Source organism: Macrobrachium rosenbergii, chromosome 6, assembly GCF_040412425.1.
Source record: "Macrobrachium rosenbergii isolate ZJJX-2024 chromosome 6, ASM4041242v1, whole genome shotgun sequence".
NCBI classification, from domain to species: domain Eukaryota; kingdom Metazoa; phylum Arthropoda; class Malacostraca; order Decapoda; family Palaemonidae; genus Macrobrachium; species Macrobrachium rosenbergii.
Window position 1 is genome coordinate 34619012 of NC_089746.1, and position 22334 is coordinate 34641345.

Below are 22334 nucleotides of genomic sequence, written 5' to 3' on the forward strand. Positions count from 1 at the left end.
GAGAGAGAGAGAGAGAGAGATCAGCTTTTCACGGTACTTTAGGAAGCTGACTCATGGATTTTGAACAATTCAACTCGTGGATTTCAAATAACTCTTTATTTTCTTAGCTAAGTGAATTATTGCTAAATTGTTGACATTGAAATTGTGTGTGTGTGTGTTTGTGATGTATACATTATATATATATATATATATATATATATATATAATATAAAAAAAAATATGACTTTCAATAAATATAGCACGTCTATACTAAAAATATGTAAATCATCAAATTATATGTATGTAGGACAGCTGTTTGTATGGATATCGTGTGTGTATGTGGTTGAGGATTATATATCTAGGGTGAAATTGAGTAAAAAAAAAAAATATGACTTTCAAGTCCTAAAAATAAGCATGTCTAATACTAAAAATATCATAAATCATCTGAACATTAAAGTACGGTTTTCAGCCTGTGTCGGGACAGCTGTTTTCATATCTGATATCGTGTAGCAAATAATAATTAACAGGAGCGGCCTCCTCTAACCAGTGAGGGAAATAAACAAAAAATTTATATAACAACAAATTTATATAACGAACACAAAGGCTTAACTTTTCATGCGAGGGTTGAATCTAATGATCTAATACATGCCATACGTGTAGCCAAATTCCTTCCTTTAAAAGCCTGCAACTGGTGACAGGGGGAAAATTACATAGCAATCCATTAGCTATGATTGAGTGTAATTATCGTGAGGCGTATATCATGACTCGCACATTAGCCTAACTAACAACATTTTTCTCGTGCTTTGTGTCGAAATATCGGTACGAAAATATACATCAGTAAAGCGAGCGATGATGAATTCTCTCACGGACCTGCAATAAAAACGGAGATGAATGGGCCTGACTCCTCCGCTAACATGTAATTTCTACACGGTAAATGCAAACTCGCTTGCATACGATAAATTCCTCCACACTCACGACATTTTTCTTTTTTTTGTCCCTAAAAAGCCGTTAAGGATTATAATTTGCAACAGTGTCACCTAAGTAAAGAATTCACAGTCGGTGGGTTCATTCCTTATGTCCTGCGAAGATATTTGGCAGTGCACAATGGGCAGACTGAATGCCTTCTTAAATAAACCCGTAGTCGTCAGACTACCCTGCCTCACTCCACTTAATCTAACATGAATCATGAGATAGCTGAAAATGATGACTAGTTTACTGTAAATTTTCCACATACTTCATGATATACTCAAGGTGATGATTTTGTGATAAATTTATTATTTCGTTCATCACTAGCATCATAATATAAAGTTTTACAGAGCAGAATCATATGCATCATTACAATTCTACAGTATATGTGAGCTGCCCTTTCCATATGCTCACATTCGTTCATTTATTTTATATTAGGCAAAAAATGCGTTCGGTATTAAAGGAATATTATGTGGTAATTTCGTCAAGTTAACTAAAAAGAATTCCGTGCCGGACATAACCTGGTAACACCGTCGATGAATTAGGCATATACACATACACGGTCAAGGTAAGCTATGAAGAGGAGGAGGAGGAGGAGGAGGAGGAGGAGGAGGAGGAGGAGGAGGAGGAGGAGGAGGAGGAGGAGGAGGAGGAGGAGGAGGAGGAGGAGGAGGAGGAGGAGGAGAGGGGATGGTTTTGGCGAATGTTTCATCATCTACAGCAGTCCAAAACAACTCTTTCTTCGCTCTTATAATTTCATTCTTATATACTGGCAGAGGAAAAAAAATATGTACAAAATTCACTAAAAAATATAAATATCGCTCACTTTCTCTATTAAAGATATACACGCTTACCACCCGACAGATGAAAAGACAGGTAAAATTTAAGATCAAAATTAGTCTGAACCGTTCATATAGGGACAAAAATCAGTCGAAATTTTTCCATCAACTGAATTTTTTTAAAAATTATATTCACACTTTTTATTTTTCATTTACATTCTTTGTATTTCCCCCATTCGCTTCATCTCTTACTTTTAGGCTTCAGCATGGCTTCGGAATTTTACATGGGCAGCGTCTCTCTATGCATAGACAAACTTCCATCTCTCACCGGTTCCGAGATATAATTGGAAAATATCGTTTACACTGCGGCCTTTGGCTTAAAAAATAAAAAGTAATATTTTTCGTCCATCTCAAAAAATTCTATTCTAGCTCGAAAATATAAGGAGAAATATTTTAGAGCAGTTTTACTTTAGACCCGTAGCCACCAAAAATTTACTTTTTAGGCCTTTGAAGTGCAAGCCGACATCGAAAACGGGTAGAAGGCTTTTCGTACATACAGAACAGCTGAGCCGCTGAAAACCCGGGCGGATTATGAAAAAAATATTTGAAAGAAATATAATGAAACAAAATAAACAAAATAATATGAATGATAGGAAAAATAATTATGGCCATAACTACCATAATCGTAATAACAACACGTGCAGCAAACATCACAACTGTTTTACAAAATAATGAAAGGAAATCTAATCATATAACCAAATGATGTAACATGAAATAAAGTCAATAAACAAACAGCAGTTAAAAAAAAAACAGTGAGCCGCGAAAGCAACCAATAATCCAGAATTCCAAAAGTTTACCCACAACCACACACAGCAACAAAACACAACTCCACCCCCACAACCCTATCCTGGTCCGCTTCCTTTTCCTCCACCATCCAAAACACACCAGAGCCTCCCACATTTTATATTTCCCAACACTCGCACCAAGGGAAATAACTTTCTGGCGCTCGGGAAATGACACTCATACTTACTAAACACCGACCCGAAGGGGGAGGGGGAAAGGAGTGTTGGTGAGAGGGGGTGAAGGTGTAAATGTTGGATGGTCGATAATAATCATAATAATATTAATAAATAGGCATACATGACAATACAATACGAAAACTGCTCAGTAATATTAAAAACACCTTCTTGTTACCCTGGTCATGCCTATATAAAAATAACACTTTTTAATAATAATAATAATAATAATAATAATAATAATAATAATAATAATAATTAAAATCACTTTTCGTCATGTTAGCATAGCCCATGTAAAAAGCAGTACTCAATAATATTACTAATAATATATAATAATTCCATCCCTTGCGCTCTTTAGACTGGGTGAAAAAAATAAAAGAAATAATAATGAAAAACTTTTTCACGCTTAATTCTAGTGACCATTTACAACATTTCAATGCGACAAAAAATAATCGTATATGTTAAATGCAGGATAAATATGTTCATGAGCAAGTGTAACTATATTAGAATAATTCGTACTATAACATTATGCTTGACATCCACAATTCAAGATGTAGCTAACGTATGTTTGAACTTTACCTACATATTCATTAACTCACTCTAAACAAGTTGAACCTTGGCTTTACCCAAGTTATGCTCGACATCCAACGTTCTAGATTGCATTAAAAACATTTAAAGCCTGCTGGCATGAACTCCTGCCACACTATTCTAACATGTTTAAACAAGCCGGTGTCCAACACAGCACTATCATACTTCAGGTACAAGATCCCGCGGATTCATTCTTGTTGCTGACCAAGCCTCCCTGTTCACCTCCTCAGTTCTCCTGCAGCTTTGTAAACTGAGTTCTAAATGTGAATAAGTGAAGATGGCTGTGGATAGTTGCGAACCACTTTGCAAACAAAGGAAATTTTCTACGTATTTTGCAAATATATTCCACATCGTATGTAACATCCAGTGCTCAGGGGATAAGGTTTTCTCTTATTAAGAGATCATTGTCTACTGTATGTCTAAAGAAGTCCATTATAAGGGTAATAACAATATTTTGCTTAATTTTGCCAGAGGGATGTAAGGTAAGAAATTTTCTCACATTTCCACGCCTATTTCAGAAAGCACGGGTCATATTCTGAATGCAGATTAACGTTTCACGATAGCAGCACAAGTCAAGTGAACTAAAATTTGTTTCTTAGTGTCGGGGAGTATACAAACAAGCGCCTCTGTCTTCATTCATATTTACGGAGTTTGAATTACTTGGTAATGAATACACTGATAGAATGCAAGTCTGAAACATGCACATTCACGTGCGTGTGTGTGACCTTGAATGTGACTGTGCGCGTGCGCACTGGTTAGCTTTCATATACATGATATTTTGCTAGCTAGAATATTATACGCACAATCACTAACTTATTAGTTTACACGAGTTTTAGAAAATTTACAAACAAATACATATATATATATATATATATATATATATATATATATATATATAAAAGGAGAGAGAGAGAGAGAGAGAGAGAGAGAGAGAGAGAGAGAGAGAGAGAGAGAGAGAGAGAGAGAGAGAGAGAGAGAGAGTGACATAATTCTCCAGGCTTACTTTGAATCAAAGTATTGTATGAGATTAAGAAAATCAGCATCTCTTTGTGGAAATCCCTAATTGAAAATCCCCAGGCTGACAATGAACAGGATTCTGATACCGGTACATCAAATGATGACGTAACATGTAAGTCTGACCCTTTGCCAGTGATTCTTTCTACATAGGTTGTGTCTGTCGATAAAGCTCCATTAGATAAAACATAAGAAGTGGAAAAAGTTACGTATACCTTAGTTTAACAGACCACTGAGCTGATTAACAGCTCTCCTAGGGCTGGCCCGAAGGATTAGACTTATTTTACGTGGCTAAGAACCAATTGGTTACCTAGCAACGGGACCTACAGCTTATGAAAGAGATAAACCAGGCGTAGAAGCTGAAGCAGATGAAACTAACATAGCAATAGTGAGTGCTGAAGAGTCACCACTCAAGATCAAGATAACCATCCGAACAACTCCAAAGAAGGATTTTGGACTTGCATTAAAATAAATTGCGGTAAATCCTAACGGTTATGTTCTTACTTCATAACGTTCTGAATGAAACTGAATGACATTCCAGAATCATTGCTCGGCAATAAGACTTTCTTTTGCTGGAATAATCATCCATTTTTTGTTTGCCTGAAAGATGTCACCAATATTTTGAAACTGTCCGAATTCGTTCGTTGTCGCGGTCAATCTTTGCTTAGGTAATCTAGTCTGCAAATTATGGATGATCTTAAGATATTTTGAAAAAAAAAAATCAGTTTGCTGGATTCATCAGACATCTTGTAATTCGTACAATGAAAAAAAAGAAAAAATTGTATCAGTCGTATATCAAATGGTCCAAAGAAAGGTCCAAAGAAAGTACCTGCTGGAACACCAAAGACTTACATCCAGAATGCATGTAAGTTAAGCATATCTTAGTTTAACCATACCACTGAGCTGGTTAACAGCTCTCCTAGGGCTGGCCCGAAGGATTAGATTTATTTTCCGTGTGGCTAAGAACCAACTGGTTACCTAGCAACGGGACCTACAGCTTATTGTAGAATCCGAACCACATTATGACAAGAAATGAATTTCTATCACCATAAAAAATTCCTCTAATTCTTCATTGGCCGCTCGGAGAGTCGAACGCTGGGCCAACAGCGTGCTAGCCGAAAGCTCTACCCACCACTCCAATGAAGAATTTTAGAATGCATGTAAATCTATCATAAAGCACCTGACTAATGTATATTGAATAGCCGACTGAAGTGAATTCAGATTTTTAAAACAGAAAAACATGTACTTTGAACTTCACGATGGAAAAAAAAATAATGAATAGCGCGCCAACAATACAAGTTTTTTTTTTTTTATAATTGTTTGAAAATTTTACACGGCAGACAGTCTTTCTGATAAGGAATCAAGCAGTACGGATGGTAGTTATCAAATACAAAAATACCATATTCAAAATAATTTGGTTGTCTAGGTTTTTCGTGTTTTGAAAAAAAAAAGCAAGTTTTACTCTGTTCATTCCAATGTCAAGTGGCAGGAAAACCTGCCATCTCCAAAGCCATACTTATTAATTTTTTAAAAATTATGAACAAGTAGATAAGAGACCTAAAATAAAGATTATCTGGATAAATTGCGCATTATTCAGCAGATAACTGTTTAGCCTTAATAGATTAAGTTTCCAGAATTCTAGATTCAATTATCATCCTGCGAAGATGAGACGACTGGAGAAGGGAGCTAGCAACCTACCCTCATAAAGCCGTTGTTACGGAGGCATTATGCATTCTCTTCACTAATCACGACATGAATTCTACAATTATGAGTGCTAAACGTACGAAGAGGAATACTAACCTTACATTATATACACGTACATGAATATCATGTGCTGACACACACACACACACACACTTAGGTAACCAAATTATTCACTTAGACTGAACGCGTATTTCTCAGTGACTTACGATAATTCTGTCTAACCATGATTTTCCATTGTTAGTGGAAGAGGAGAGATCGAATTATTAACATTTAAAACGAATGAGAACAAATGTCATCCTCTGAGATGCTCCAAAGTTAAAGTCCTGAAATTTACAGCGCAAATTTTACTCGGAAAATAGCATTGGTGGTAATAGTAAAAAAAAAATCAACATGCCAAACAGAATCAATTTTCTAGTTTTTGCTGAGTACGAGATTCCCTTGCTGTGTCATTTACTACAAAAGTATCAGTCAAAATGAGGCCGGATAAACATTGGCACAGCGAATCTGTAATTTGATACAATACGATGAAGCACACGTTAATATCATCGTCCCTTATTAAGCTACGAAAATAATGGACCTCATATATATATACAGTATATATAGTATATATGCATATATATACATATATATATATATAATATATATACATTATTATATATATATATATATGTGTGTGTGTGTGTGTGTGTGTGTGTGTGTGTGTGTGTGTGTGTGTGTGTGTGTGTGATGGTAAATCTGCATTAAGCAAGAAAGGTATGCTTTTACAATGGCTTTCTTATGATGAATTTAAGACACCGGGTTCAAAAACTTCATTTTTCTATTAAGAAGTCAAGGGCACAAACCAGTCATCAATAAAGGTCGGAACTTAATTCATCAGAATACTTAAATCTTGTCTGAAAGTGACTAAGGAGGGTAAAACATGCCATGCACTTATAAAGGTTGACTGTTGCTATCGATGTACGGCCAAACTTCGAACACTTTAACCGCTCCCTTTTCAAGCCTAACATTCTCATATTTCCCCATTCCTTTCCTTGCTATCCGCCCATCCATTGTATTAAAAAAGATACAAATGGAAGAAAACCCACTATAACAAAACTTTATGCACCTAAACATGATCTTTTCCACATGAAAGCCGATTGGACAGGTAACCTTATCCACTTAGCTACCTCGCGGCTGAAAAAAAAAAATAAAAACAGTGAAAAGAGCCTCTCTATAAAAGGAACGACGATCACACCCCTTGGAATTGTGAATATTACGTCAATCATGACAAAAAAGGAAAGCGGTTTCCTAAGACATTGGCAATGATGCTCCAGTTTGCATCTATAACCTGCACAATCTTTGTAATCTGCATCTGAAAAGAGCATTTACACTCTTACCGGATAAAAGAGAATGAACGGTCGTGGTTAATGTCCACACCCTGGAAATATACAGGCAAAGAAAAATCACGAAACCTGCAGCATCCCTTAATGGGTTACAATGAGCCACGGAAAGCAATGAACACAACTTTGTTCATCCAGCACTCAGCACACCAGGAGGAATTCATCATTCTCGATGTTAAGAGGGATAAACCGCTGTGCTCCCTCTGTATCCAGACTATATATCACGTGATCGGAGTGCCATTATTCACAAAGTTCATACATTTCGTATCGTGCATATTTTTGTTTGCATTTATCTGAGCGAATAAAAGTGAAAGATACAGTAATACAGAAATGATATGTGCGGCTTGGAATGTTTATGTGTATATATATAAATATAAATATAAATAAATAAATAAATATATATATATATATATATATATATATATATATATATATATATATATATATATATATATATAATATATACACACACACACGTGCACACACACACACACACACACACATATATATACTTATATATATATATATATATATATATATATATATATATATATATATATGTATAATATATGCATAAATACATGCACAGTAATATACATCAATAGGATAGTCATTATTATCAACATTTACCCAGCTACAACAACAAGAATAACAACTTTTGCATACGTTGGGAATAATAGCAATGTTACATCAACACGAGGCCCAATGTTTTTCTTAATAACCAATGAAATCACCCGGCCAGGTAACATTTATGTCGATAGTTTTTTCTTATTTTCCATTCTACACATACGTCGATAAATACGAATCCAAGTGGGTGGAATACAAGATTTAATATATATATATATATATATATATATATATATATATATATATATATATATATATATATATATATATATATATATATATATATATATATATATATATATATGCGTGTATAACGTGTGTAAACGTGTGCTTTTTCTGGTATGAGATTCATGATTTGCTGGAAGGTATTTCTTACGAGCATTCTTATCTTTAAAAGGCAATATTTGAGGAAAATAATTTCGTGAAGTGACAATTGCTGGTTTCCGTGTTCGCCAAGAACATATATGAATTTTCCTTCCAAAAACCTTTTCATTCAATTGTTCTGTTACGTCTTTCCCGCTTCCATATCAAAAGAATTTTGATAACTTTGCTTCTGTTATATTCCTGGATCATTTCCATTTGCTTTACATATCTAACAGTAAATAATGTTGGTCAGTGGACACTGTCAAAAAAAAAAAAAAAAAACGAAAGAAATCTAAACTCCATACACTTTTGCACAATACATTAAACATAAAAGATTCTAAGCATTTTATCAACCTTTCTCTACCTTTCTGCTGCTAACCCTACTGAAAGATTTTCATCACAACTAACGGAAATACGATGTCTACAGTTACCGCATTCTATCATGTACCATTTCCTTTGATACCTTTGCTATGCATTTCAACTGATAATCACGAGGCTTTGTTTCCCAATTCCATATTCCATAAAACAGCCTAATAACCTAATTAATATACAGGTTTTCACTTCATTTTCCTAATATTTTTATCAACATTCCATTTCCAACGCCGTACATTCATTTATTAATACATTCAAGTTTTCTTCAGCTTTTGGTATATCAGATCTATTACAACACTGATTTGCAAAAGTTTGGACGATAACTCCAGAAACTTTATTGTAATCAACTTAAATATTCTGTCAAATCAGTTGCTGGGTTGTTTCAAACTGTGTGTACGTGAATTTAAGGAAAAAAACAGGCCTTAAAATCGCACTTCGATAACCTTACCGCGGTCATGTTTATTGAAACATCAGAGCGAATCGTTTTCAAGAAGCCATCCTAACTTGTTTGTCTCTTTTCGCCCATCTTGATATTTCCCCTTGATCTCATGTACCCAGAATTCGACTCGCTTTAAACAACGCAGTGATACCCGCCCGAGATCACATTTTTAAGCCCTGTTTTTGTCATTTCCATCTCCGGCGCCTTGTTAACACCTTCCAATGGCCAACCTCCTCCTCCCCCTCCAGTGAACCCACTCCTCCTCCACCAACACCACCGAGACTCCTAGGTTACTTTCCGTCTGATCAGTCAAAGGATTTTTTCCCCCAGAGGCACAACCGAAGTGCGGCCAGGCACGTGTTTCGAGGGTGCTCGACTTAGGGAGGTGGTGGGGATGGGGGGTTCAAATGGAGGTGAAGAAGAGGGAAATCCTCGCTAGATAACACTCACGCTTGAAAATAGAGGATGATCCGTTGCTCCTCCTCATCCCGATCCGAGAGCTTAACGTCATGAGTATTATGTTTCATAACCTCACAAACTGGTAACGATGGCGAAAAAATTCACAAGCAACACTTCGTACTATGAATTTACATTTTTTTTTTTCATTACATCTAATAAGCCTGAATACTGAATACTTCATATATATATATATATATATATTTCAGAAAATATGGCTGCTACAAATTTTAAAGGACACATATATGCATTTCATAGCTTCAATGCTTTAAGATGTGATGGAAGAATTTTTGGAGTCAGATGGAACTAGGTCGAGAGACTCGAGGTAAAATCTTTGTGTTCAGCAAATAGTTTGATTCCTCAGCAATATTGCCAGTCAGGTGATCTCCGAAAGTGTTATGTATATTCGTGAGTACGTGCGTTAATTTGATCTAGATTATGCTAAAATCTGCCCTAAAAGTGAGTTTGATCGCTCATTAACGTGATAGAACTGCAGTTGTCTAGACGTAGCTTTGGAGAGGATCCAGGCTTTGAAATCGGCAGATAAGGTAGAGTTTGAAATCTCTGTTTTTATGGGAGGAAATTGAACTTGTGATTTTTACCATGATTTTCTGATCATTATGAACTTTTGAACTGGTGTGGGAGATTTAATATGAATATTCATACCTCTTTTACATTATTGTTTTGTCATGTTACGTTTGCCATATCTTGGCTATGCATTTTACAATTTCCGTTATTGTGTTTTGCATTTCATATATTTTGGGAGTTTTCTATCATGTTTAATTCTTCCAACAGATGTCTGTGGACAGTGTGGACTGGTTCGAATAACATGTGGTAGACTGTTTTTTTTTACATGACTTTAGTTATTGATTTGGGGAGTATGTGTGAGTTTGGATATTTTCAGGCTATTAGCCATAGTGAGACTTCTTTAATCAGAAGTGTTTTGCAGTTCAGAGTTTAGTTATCTGACTCGATATTTCATTTATTATGCATTTTAATCTTTGCTTTGTTTTATTCATTTTTTGTTGGGTTATTTGAATAATAAACTTATTTTTGTAGAAACTATTGCGTTTCTTTAAATAGTCCATTTAATTGCTTTGGTGAGAATGAGTGAGATTCGGGTGGGTGAACTTCGGAAAGCGATGAGAGAGAGAGAGAGAGAGGCGATACACGGTGAGAGAGAGAGAGAGAGAGAGAGAGAGAGAGAGAGAGAGAGGAGAAAAAATGGATGTAAGTGTTATCGTGAGCGAACCTTCATACGCCGTTTCCTGAATAAAGATTGTTGGAGCACGTTACGTACACTTTCAAAAAAGTGTTAATTCTGTCCTTGTTACATATATACATATATATATATATATATATATATATATATATATATATATATATATATATACATATATATATATATATATATATATATACATATATATTTACACATATATGTGTATATATATATGCCACAAATAAGCCATTAATATCGAATTCAGCTTAGAGATCACTTGCACCAAAAAGAATTTTTTATGATAAGCACATCTTCCAGGACCAGAATTCGAACCTATGCTTTGTTGGGTTCTATGTAGGTGACAATGACAATATCCACTCAGCTATACGCTTATCTCTCTTCTTTTTCTTTTCATCCTTAATGTGACCACCCACTGCCGCTTGTGCCAGACCAGTTTCAGTAACCAACCATTTTTTTTACTTATTTTTTTAAAATACAGTAAAGAGACCTCATCCATACGTTCAACCCTGTTCTTTAATCTGGTCCAGGGGTCGACATGAGGATGGGGGTGAGGGAAGGGGCTCTCCTTAATACTTCCACCCATGAAAACTACCCAAATAAGCCTTGATGTTTTTAACTAACAAACACAAGGGTCATCAAGATGAGAGAGAGAGAGAGAGAGAGAGAGAGAGAGAGAGAGAGAGAGAGAGAGAGAGAGAGAGAGAGAATCATATGACCATCGCTAAATCATAAATATTTCAACTTTCCCAGATGGAAAATGCATACCTGGTCCTGTCTGTCTTCAGAGGATACATTCACAACGATTACCCTATACCGAATCGAAGGAGCTTCAAGATAATGGAAGTATTGGTGAATCTTAATAGCTATTGCCCTTTCCCTTTAGGGCATAAATAAGGTCAGTGAGCTTCCCTTTTCGTCGACTTTCGTTGGATAAAAACCATGATTCACGCAACCTCACTCCCTGTCTTTCCATAAGCGAAAGTAGGAAGAAAGGGAAAAACTAAAAAAAATAAATAATTCATGACTAAGGAGGCCATCACATGAATGTTATCAAGAAAAAATGGAATATCTAACAGGAGCCAATAACTCGGGCTTACCTGCGAAAACTAATTACCTACTCAAAGGTAACATGGCCTAGGGCTCTCATATACCTATCCTCTTAAGAGAGCGTACTTCCATCGAATATGCAAATTTGAGAATCTTTCCAGGTTAAGAGAGAGAGAGAGAGAGAGAGAGAGAGAGAGAGAGAGAGAGAGAGAGAGTACTCTTAGTTGCTGAAAACAATTTGTCCTCGAGGAAAAAACGCCGTGGGGGAGAGGGGAGGGGAGCGAAAACGATAGGAATAACCGATATCAAGTGATGGAACTATTCTAATCTCTTACTCGAGAGTCACTTATGAATCTGGTCCTTTTCCATTTCTTTGCTCTTCTTTGAAGTTTCTGAAGTGAGGGATGAGAAAATGGGTGGAAGGGGTTCTGAAGGAGAGGTATCGAGTCTCTCTCTCTCTCTCTCTCTCTCTCTCCACACTGCCTCCAGCCACTCACCCAATTACATCCTAATGTTCCAGTCGGACTCGGGCCCAACTCGGATTACTATCCATTTCCAGGTGTTCCTCTGGGGACAGGTAACGGGGACTACGGTAAATCCTATTCTGGATGCTGGAACAACACGGTCTGGGAAATGTAATTGTCTGGAAGGTGCTCTGGGCGGATTAGTTTAATGTAAGGTAAATATAACCCCTCCCCCTTTTACCTTAGGAACATTTACATCCTGATTCTCATCTGTGATTTATTTACTGTGTTCATGCGTCTTCTTTAAGGGTTATTAGTAGAGGTAAATTCCTCGGTAAATTCTCTCTCTCTCTCTCTCTCTCCTCTCTCTCTCTCTCTCTCTCTGTATGGGTAAAAGACCACTAATAATTTTTTTGTAATTTATCAAAATTGTTATAAATAAAGGTCTTGCGTGTCCCCTTGTATGGGTAAAAGACCACTAATAATTTTTTGTAATTTATCAAAATTGTTATAAATAAAAGTCACATTAAATAAAATTCGAACGAATTTTACGTTTCAATTTCTCTTACCATACAGATGCACATACAACAAGATAAATTAATGGTGAAAAAATCTCGGCTGTTCATTCCCAAATCTACAGTATAACCATTAACTGTCAATAAGTAAAGAATAGGCAGAGCGAGTTTCATTCGAAATTTAGAAATGCTCTTTAATTCAAATAAAAATTACTATCGATGTACGCGATTTTTAAGAAAAAATCATAAAATTTGCAGTCTCACGAATTGCTCTGTAAAAATGCCTTAACAATGCTTGTTTTTAAGTATGGATATCTACTGTACTACTTGAAACTGTTCATAAGCAATAGGTGTCGTACACTTTGATTTTTGAATGAATGAATGTAAGGAATTTGGGCGAAATGAGCCGGGAAGACCACCCTGCCCAATAAAGTGACACCAGTACAAATAAATCAAGATTAATTATTCTCTGTCGCCTTCACCAGAACAAATCTGTAAAACATCAGACAAAATCTTACACTGAAAAAATAAACTAAAAGTTTCTGGAATTCAGCCTTTCTTTTTACCATAACCTACTGCGCTCAGCTACTTAAGATGTTAAACTTTGCAACTCTCAACCCAACCACAAAATTTCACTGACACCCCAACTTCCAGTGCTACTTTCTTAAGGATCTAGATATCTTTGATGAGGATACCGAACGTTTCGAAATATTCTAATTTTCTTAAAACAAAGAATGATTTGATGCGTGACTCGACACACGTAAATGTAAAATAAAAAACGAATGAAAAATAAAGACAAAAGTGGTCTGCGAATCTAAAAGCAAAATGCACGACAGAGTTGAATGATAACGGCGTCTCTTCACTCCCTGAAAGCGGCATTCAGAGATGGCCAATTAGCTGCCAGTCATTTCTGTTCGTTCACGCCTTTTTATATGAATACCGCAAGCAGCTAGAGGAGAGGTAGCGTTTGCAAACCTGTTGCAACGCCGGCAATAGTGGACGCCGTCTCTAGAGGACAACTACGGCAAATGTTATCTGTGAACTCTAATATTCTCGACGGTAGTTTATGCTAAATCCAGTGCACACGAAATAATAATAGGGTCTAACTCACTTTCTTCTATTCTAATGTAATTCAGCTTTTTCCTTCATAAGACACACATATTTCTCGGTAACGCTCTTTCTACTGTATTTTTTTCTTTTCATTATTGATTTCATCCATCTCAAATGGCGCTGACAACTGGCTCTATTCGCTGTCCAACCAGACTCGCGATCAAAACGCCATTGTACCTAGAGACTGTTATTAGGGTCTGACTGGAGTGCCATGTCCTAAGAGCAGCCTTACAGCTGCAGTACTGAAAGTGAGTTTCGTATCCTAAGTTAGCCTTTCAGCAACTCAATGTTTTTGTTTTTCTTGTGACAGTAATAAAAATAGACACAAAAACAAATAAGAAGTTCAGAAGCTTTACATCAACAATGGGACTTGCGATATGGCTAACTTTGGTAATAATTCCTAAGTAGTATTGCTTACACATACATACATACATACACACATACATACACACACCTAAATTTATTTTATATAAGTAATTACTTTATATGTATGTATATATATATATATATATATATATATATATATATATATATATATATATATATATATATATATATATATATATATATATATATATATATATATAAAGCACTGATTAAAACAAAAATTCATACACATATTTTAAAGTTATATACATATATAAATAAACACACACACACACACACACACACACACACACACACACACACATATATATATATATATATATACACCTGCACTGGTTAAACAGAGATACGATGAACCTCTCAAAAAGAGCCTGGGATTCAGATCTGACTGATAAAATCTTCCCCTAACCAGCGGTAAACAAGATTAAGAAGATGATGTCAACAGGAGTCGATGCAGCCGACTTCTGGAAAATTCCTTCATATGTAAAATATCAGTGTTCTGTACCTCTTAATTCATTACCTGTCAGTTGACGGAAACAGTTGTTGCCGAAATATAATGCTAAAAAATCTACACTCATTGCTTTTACGAGCAACCTTTATTTGAGATATATATATATATATATATATATATATATATATATATATATATATATATATATATATATATATATGTGTGTGTGTGTGTGTGTGTGTGTGTGTGTGTGTGTGTGTGTGTGTGTGTGTGTGTGTGTGATAAAAAAGGTGAATGATCATCTTTCTTAGGAATAGAGACAAAGGCAAACACATTGCTTAGAAATCAAATGTATTTTTGGCAGTAAAATTACAAACAAACACACACACACACACACACACACACACACATATATATATATATATATATATATATATATATATATATATATATATATACATATATGCACAGTCTGATGGCGAATCCAAAAATAGGTTCTCACCAACTATTCGTGCCCGGAAACATTTGCAGATTCTGGGAAGATGCTGTAATGATCGAGTCATCATTAAACCGGCACCGACGGTTAATCCTCCTAATCACAAGTTACGTCACTCCGAGCTGCAACGCGTTGGAAACAGAGAGCGAAGGAGCTGTCGTTGGGTTGCAACAGCGCTTGTTAGCCTCCTCCAACCTCCTGAAACCGGCGACAAATGGCGCTAACAGCTCTCATTTCCACCTCATAAAGCAAGGTTCTCAAATCATCATTAACGTGGTTCGCTCTTAATTTTCAGCAGCACTAAGATACGACGTAAATTTTCTTACGTCATTAGGCCCGAAATAATAGCATGCCCGACTCCTATTATCTCTCGTCTCCAGAAGCAATGGCTCTCGTGGTCTCCATTCACATTCGGCAATTTTATAAGGATGGCGCTGACGATGAATCTTTTCCGTCGCTTTGTTCTGTCCGTCGGAAAAGGATTTATATATATATATATATATATATATATATATATATATATATATATATATATATATATATATATATATATATATATATATGTATATATATGTATATGTATATATATATATATAGTATATATATGTATATGTATATGTATATATATATATATATATATATGTGTATATATATATATATATTATATATATGTATATATATATATATATATATATATACTATGTGTGAGTGTGTGTATATATCATATATATTTACATATACATATTATTAACTTTTGCATATATACCTACGCAGAAGACTCATCACAATATCGGGGTCTAAGCGATGTCAGGCAGGTCATCCGATCGGGATTACAAAGTCTACCCCAAAGCCAAATCAAAATCCTTCAAAGAAGGCATCACGGCGACCCCATATAAAAATGGGAAGAAGAAGAAGAAGAAGAAGAAGAAGAAGAAGAAGAAGAAGAAGAAGAAGAAGAAGAAGAAGAAGAAGGCGGCTCATCAGCAGCGATAAATGTGCCGATCACCTCTCTTGCTAAGACTTCCGCGTTGGCTGGTTATTGAGTCCCTTCCTTCATCACACCTTTAATTCTTCTAACCCCACATATGCTAGACCAACTATTTATCTCTACAGTCTCAACCTTTTTTCTTTCATTCACATTCTGCAACCGCAGTTCACTTCCACAAAGGCTTGACATTAGCTTCTTACACTCACACCTCGGCATCCATATGCAATTCAAATCTCTTCCCAATCTTTTATGCATACCTTTCTACATACTTGCTTCTGGGATTCCGTGGCTTGTCTTTTCTCATCAATCACCATCGCTATATTTAATCCCAGATACTTATCTGAATCAATCGCTTCCATGCTTCTACAATCCTCTTTAACATGCAAAGCTCCAACTCATTACTTCCATTCACCACCAATAACCTTGCTCTTCCTGACACTGATTCTCAACTTTCTCCACTTACTAATACTTTCAAATTCTTTTCTAAACAAATTTCATTTTATTATCCGTCATAATATTTTCAAAACAGAAATAAAAAAATGTGGAAAAGAGGACATTACTTTAATTTAGCTCGTAACCACATCTTTCTGTAGTTTCTGGTACACGGTACAAGACCATCTGTAAAAGTCTCGTTATGTCACCATCATGACAGCTACAGAAATAAGAGTGATGGGAGCTGAAAATAATCCGTATGACTCTTCTAATGTACTTGTGTGAGCTAAATGATGATTCCTGTATCTTATAACTAGCATTCGCATCCAGTTCATGGTTAAGTCATAAGACCATTTCAATCACGTCCTAATTTATGGGAAATGAAAAATTACATACCACAATTGATATTTACGGGGGATAATTTTTTATTTATACTACATGCAATGATAGAATCCAAATAATTTTCTGTTAAAAATCCAAAGAGCATATTTTCAATAAATATTCTAAGCCTTCGTATGAGAAAAATATACTTAAATGTCCACTGAATGAAGTGGTGATAAAATGCATTATCAAAAATAACTCTCTAGGCATTGCAGCAACACTTCCACCTCCTGCTTACCTGAGAGCCTCAACCGATCTCATAAATCCCTTGCAAGTCTCGCGCCTGCCCTTCTCGCCTTTCAACGTTTTCACAGCCAGTTGAGGTAAGCACCACTGCATTAGTTAACAAGTGCTGATGGACGAAATGCATACAGCATGACCTTCCAACGCCCCCCCTCTCTCTCTCTCTCTCTCTCTCTCTCTCTCTCTTACTGCATGCCCACTGCCAGCGCTTCATACACAGAACCATTCCTCTTTCTTTCTGAAGGCGACCAACACATCAACCACCACATTTCAACCTTCTCTAAAATCCCAATATATCATCAGTCGTCTTTCTTTCTTTTCATTCCTTTCCTTCTCCCCAACCCCACCATCCTCCCTCCTCCTTCGTCCCATTCCCCGGCTTCAACACAAACCTCTGGAGATGCCGCGGCAGCAGCCACTTAGTGTGAACGTGATGAAGATGCTATTGGTTATTTCCCGCAGTTACAGAGAGAGAGAGAGAGAGAGAGAGAGAGAGAGAGAGAGAGAGAGAGAGAGAGAGAGAGAGAGACTTCAGTAGGCAGTGGAATGGTGAGAATGGGGGATACAGTAGAAGACCCCTGGCTGCGAAGGTCAACACCAGAGGGGCACTGCACTGTGACCTGAGTACGAATTTAATTATGCAATTCTCTCTCTCTCTCTCCTCCTCCTCTCTCTCATTGTCACTGGTAGTTGTTGTGAGATCAGCGCTAGCAGTTAATAGCAATAGTAAAATAAGTAGTTAACAATAACAGACAAAATAATAATGAAAGTTACAGCAGCAGCCCAAAGGAAAAAACAAAGCGCCTTTTCCATCAGTCAAAAGATGAAATAAAAAACAAGAGCATGTTTATAATTTACTGTAGAGAGACATTCTGAGTGCTTAATCAAATAAGAGTATCACACACACACTCATACATAAAAAAAATTCATATATATATATATATATATATATATATATATATATATATATATATATATATATATATATATATATATATATATATATATATATATATATGTATACAACCGTAAAAACTATAGCCATATATAGATTACATGACAAAACATAATGAGGCATGTGAACAAAGTCCGTACAAAAAAACAACGCCTCTGTTGACCTGTAAGTTAACGGTGGCAATCCGAGAAAAGGGCTTAAGGCCAGAACCTCAACCCAAAATACTCCAGACTCGGAAAGGAAACAACTCTAATTGCCACCCCTTTTAGAGGAAATGGCCTAGTATATATGTATATATGTATGTATAATATTTACAGACATATATACACAAAATATTATATATATATATATATATATATATATATATATATATATATATATATATATATATATATATATATATATATATATCAACTTTCTTTGAATGGGACAGCTCAGGCTCAAAGGCACAAGCATCAACATGATATCGTTTAACGGTCATGTTTCTACTGTAGATTCAACAAAATCATACAACTTAGGTTTGCAGGTTCTCATAAACTGCAGGTAGGTCATTGCAGAAGTAACAATCTCTCTCTCTCTCTCTCTCTCTCTCTCTCTCTCTCTCTCTCTCTCTCTCTCTCTCTCTCTCTCTCTCTCAACGCAAAATAATAATATATCATAAAATGAACAGCTCTCACACAGAAGACATAGAAAGAAGTGTACTTACAAAGGAAACAGCTAGTGTATAATTCATGCCATATATTACCTGAAAAGAAAAGAGAAAAATTCAATGTGACAAAGACTATCATGACCAATAACATTACATGACACGCAACAGACAATTTTCGAACGTTTTTACCAAGACGCCTAAAAAAAGTGTAATTCACATAAGTTTGAGACTGGCCACAAAATGCCTTATATCTAAGACTCGGCAAAGAGAAAAAAGTGCTTTCTTCATTAAGTATAACTGGAGAGCAACAACCAAATACCTTATATCTCATACCTGGTAGCAACACGGCGGTTATCTCCGGCGTGGTATGAGTGCCGAGAATTTTGAAAAAAAAAAAGGATGAAAAAAAGGAACTGATGCAGCGCATTAACAATGAACTGGCACCATCTGCTGAGTAATTACATTCAGTGAAAAGCTGAAATCCAGTCCCACCCTCGCCCTTCCACTCCAAACCCCACCCCCTTCCTCCATCCCACGATGAATGCATTGTGCCAAATACGCTCCTGGTTTCTTCCCATTTTATTTTATTTTTTTCTTTTATATTTTCTTCTTCCTCTCATTTCTATGCAACTGTCATATGGACAGACATGTCGACGTCCACATCAGCAAGCTTGAAACAAAGGAGAAGAGACACGCATTCACTATAAAAAAATGAGGTGAATAATTAATGCAAAAGTCGTTGGGCAAGTGAATTCTTTCTCCTTTCATTTTTGTTAAAAAAGATCACGTTTTTCAAGAACCCGGCCAAAGGAAAAATATGTAAACAATTTAGAAATTAAAGTGGCAAAAGTCCTGCCAGTGATTAATTTTTAAACATTGCGTGGTAAAATCTAACATCTGCATAAATCATTTTAGTCTAAAGAGAAAATATAGTTACAAATGTCATCTAAAATGACCTAACATTTTTCGTGGCGATGCCAAATTTTACCTAAAATGATAATGCCTATGAAAAAGATTGACTATTTAAATAGCACAAAAACCAGACACTGAGAGAGAGAGAGAGAGAGAGAGAGAGAGAGAGAGAGAGAGAGAGAGAGAGAGAGAGAGAGAGAGAGAGAGAGAGAGAGAGAGAGAGAGGAGAGAGAGAGAGAGAATAATGTGACCGGTTTGTTGGCATGCATATATATATATATATATATATATATATATAATATGTATATATATATATTTATTTATATATAATATATATATATATATATATATATATATATATATATATATATATATATATATATATATATATATATATATATATATATATATATATATATATATATATATGAGACAGAGAGAGAAAAGGGGCGCTCTTGTATGGAACCTCGTGGTCTAATGGTCATGAAATTCATCTTACCACAGTAAAACTGCCAGAGTTCGATTTCCCGTAAGGACGAAAAACTTTAGACTTAGTTGTTAAATTTCACTGAGTCTTATCGATCCAGGCAGAGAATTTACCTGGAAATCTGTCGACTGTCGTGGGTTGTAACCAGGAAGGAAAAAGCCACGTGACTAGCAGACTCGTTCCATAATACTTTATGAAAGCCACAAGGGTGCTACTTCTGGATCAGCCTCCTCTGAGGGGAAAGTGTTTTATGATGTAAGCGAAGCATGTGTTATGAGTTTGTGGATGTGAGAAGCTGGTTTGATGTAAAAATGGGGCCGAAAGAACAGCAGGTTATGTTCCCACGGCTGTTTAATATCTACCTGGAAGGAATGATGTGAAAAGGCAGAAAAATTACAGATGTAGGCGCAAATTTGCCAGATACCAAGATGGGTCGTCATGGAGTGCAGTACAGTAGTAATTTGGAATAGTGAAGAGAAAAAGAAGAGACTACTTAAAAGCTTGATGGTTGCAAAAAGAGAACGTTGTGAGTAGATGTCAGCAAACGTAACGTTATGCTAGTTAATGAAGCTGGAGCAATAGCTGATGGAAGAATGAAAGCAGAAAACTCGAATACGAAATAAGCTAATTATTTCGAATAATGGCAGGACAAGGTAAGATGTGTCACAGAACAGGAGAAGCATATGAGGTAGCAGGATGTGTGCAATGAACTAAAAGGAAATATATATATATATAGTCTATGGAAGGCAAGGTTGGAAATATATGAAAGGACTGTTCAGCCAACTCTCACCTCCTTTAGTGACGTGTGATTGTTGAATGAGAATGAAAGAAAAAAAAAGAGGGGGGGGGTGTAGAGACACATTCTCCTTGAATTACATGTCGGTTAAGAAAACTTGATAGCGTGAGAAATTTGGAGAAACTTAGAAGGAGGGGTAAATGGGTTAGCAAAGGTGAACGAATGCCTCAGTCTTCTGAGATGGTTTGTCATATGGAAAAAATGGAGGATAAAAGGTCACTAAAAAAAAAAATAAAATAAAATAAAAATAAAAATAGAGTACATTTTGAAAGCGTTAAGAGGAAGGTCATGAATTAGCTGAACTGGCTGGGTGAAAGAGATGCTGTAAAAGAGGGGCCAAATCAGTCGGTAAGCGAGTGTGCTTATGTACGACAGGCATGAATAGCACAATGTGTAGGGGAGTTTGACAAGCTGCTGATGAACCTTCGGTGCAGGTGTAAGAAGCGGCTAAAGCGGACGAAGTTTTCCATAAAAAGGTGTCATGAACTATTAAGCAATTCAATTATATAAATGTAGCAGTGATCATTGTCTTTCTTTTCATGGGATCCAAATATTTTTGGGGCAAGACAAACTGTTGAAATTATATATACACACACATAAATATATATATATATATATATATATATATATATATATATATATATATATTATAATATATACATAATTATAATTATAATATATATATATATATATATATATATATATATATATATATATATATATATTATATTTATAAAGCCACAATGGAATAGATCTTCTTAACTCTCTCACATCGTTTGATATGCTTATCGCTACCAGCCTGCATCTGAATGTGAAATAAACGAAGACACTTTATTAATATACCAAGTCAGGAAACAGATCTATTTTCGTAGCATGGCGATTTAGTGTATACACACTGGAACCTCTGAGCTCTGAATCAGAAGGTTAACAGTTTCTTCATCTATTCCACGTTAGCATATCTGCTTGTAGTGATAACTGGATCCAAAAAGTTCGGAGGAGCCAAGAAGATTCTATATATATATATATATATATATATATATATATATATATATATATATATATATATATATATATATATATATACATATATACATAT

General features: G+C 35.5%; 1 protein-coding gene across 2 annotated transcripts in view; it reads right to left on the reverse strand.

Annotated features, from left to right (window-relative positions):
- Nucleotides 1-22334, reverse strand: part of LOC136839446 (uncharacterized) — a 552172-nt gene that overhangs the window by 148401 nt on the left and 381437 nt on the right. The window lies entirely within an intron of this gene.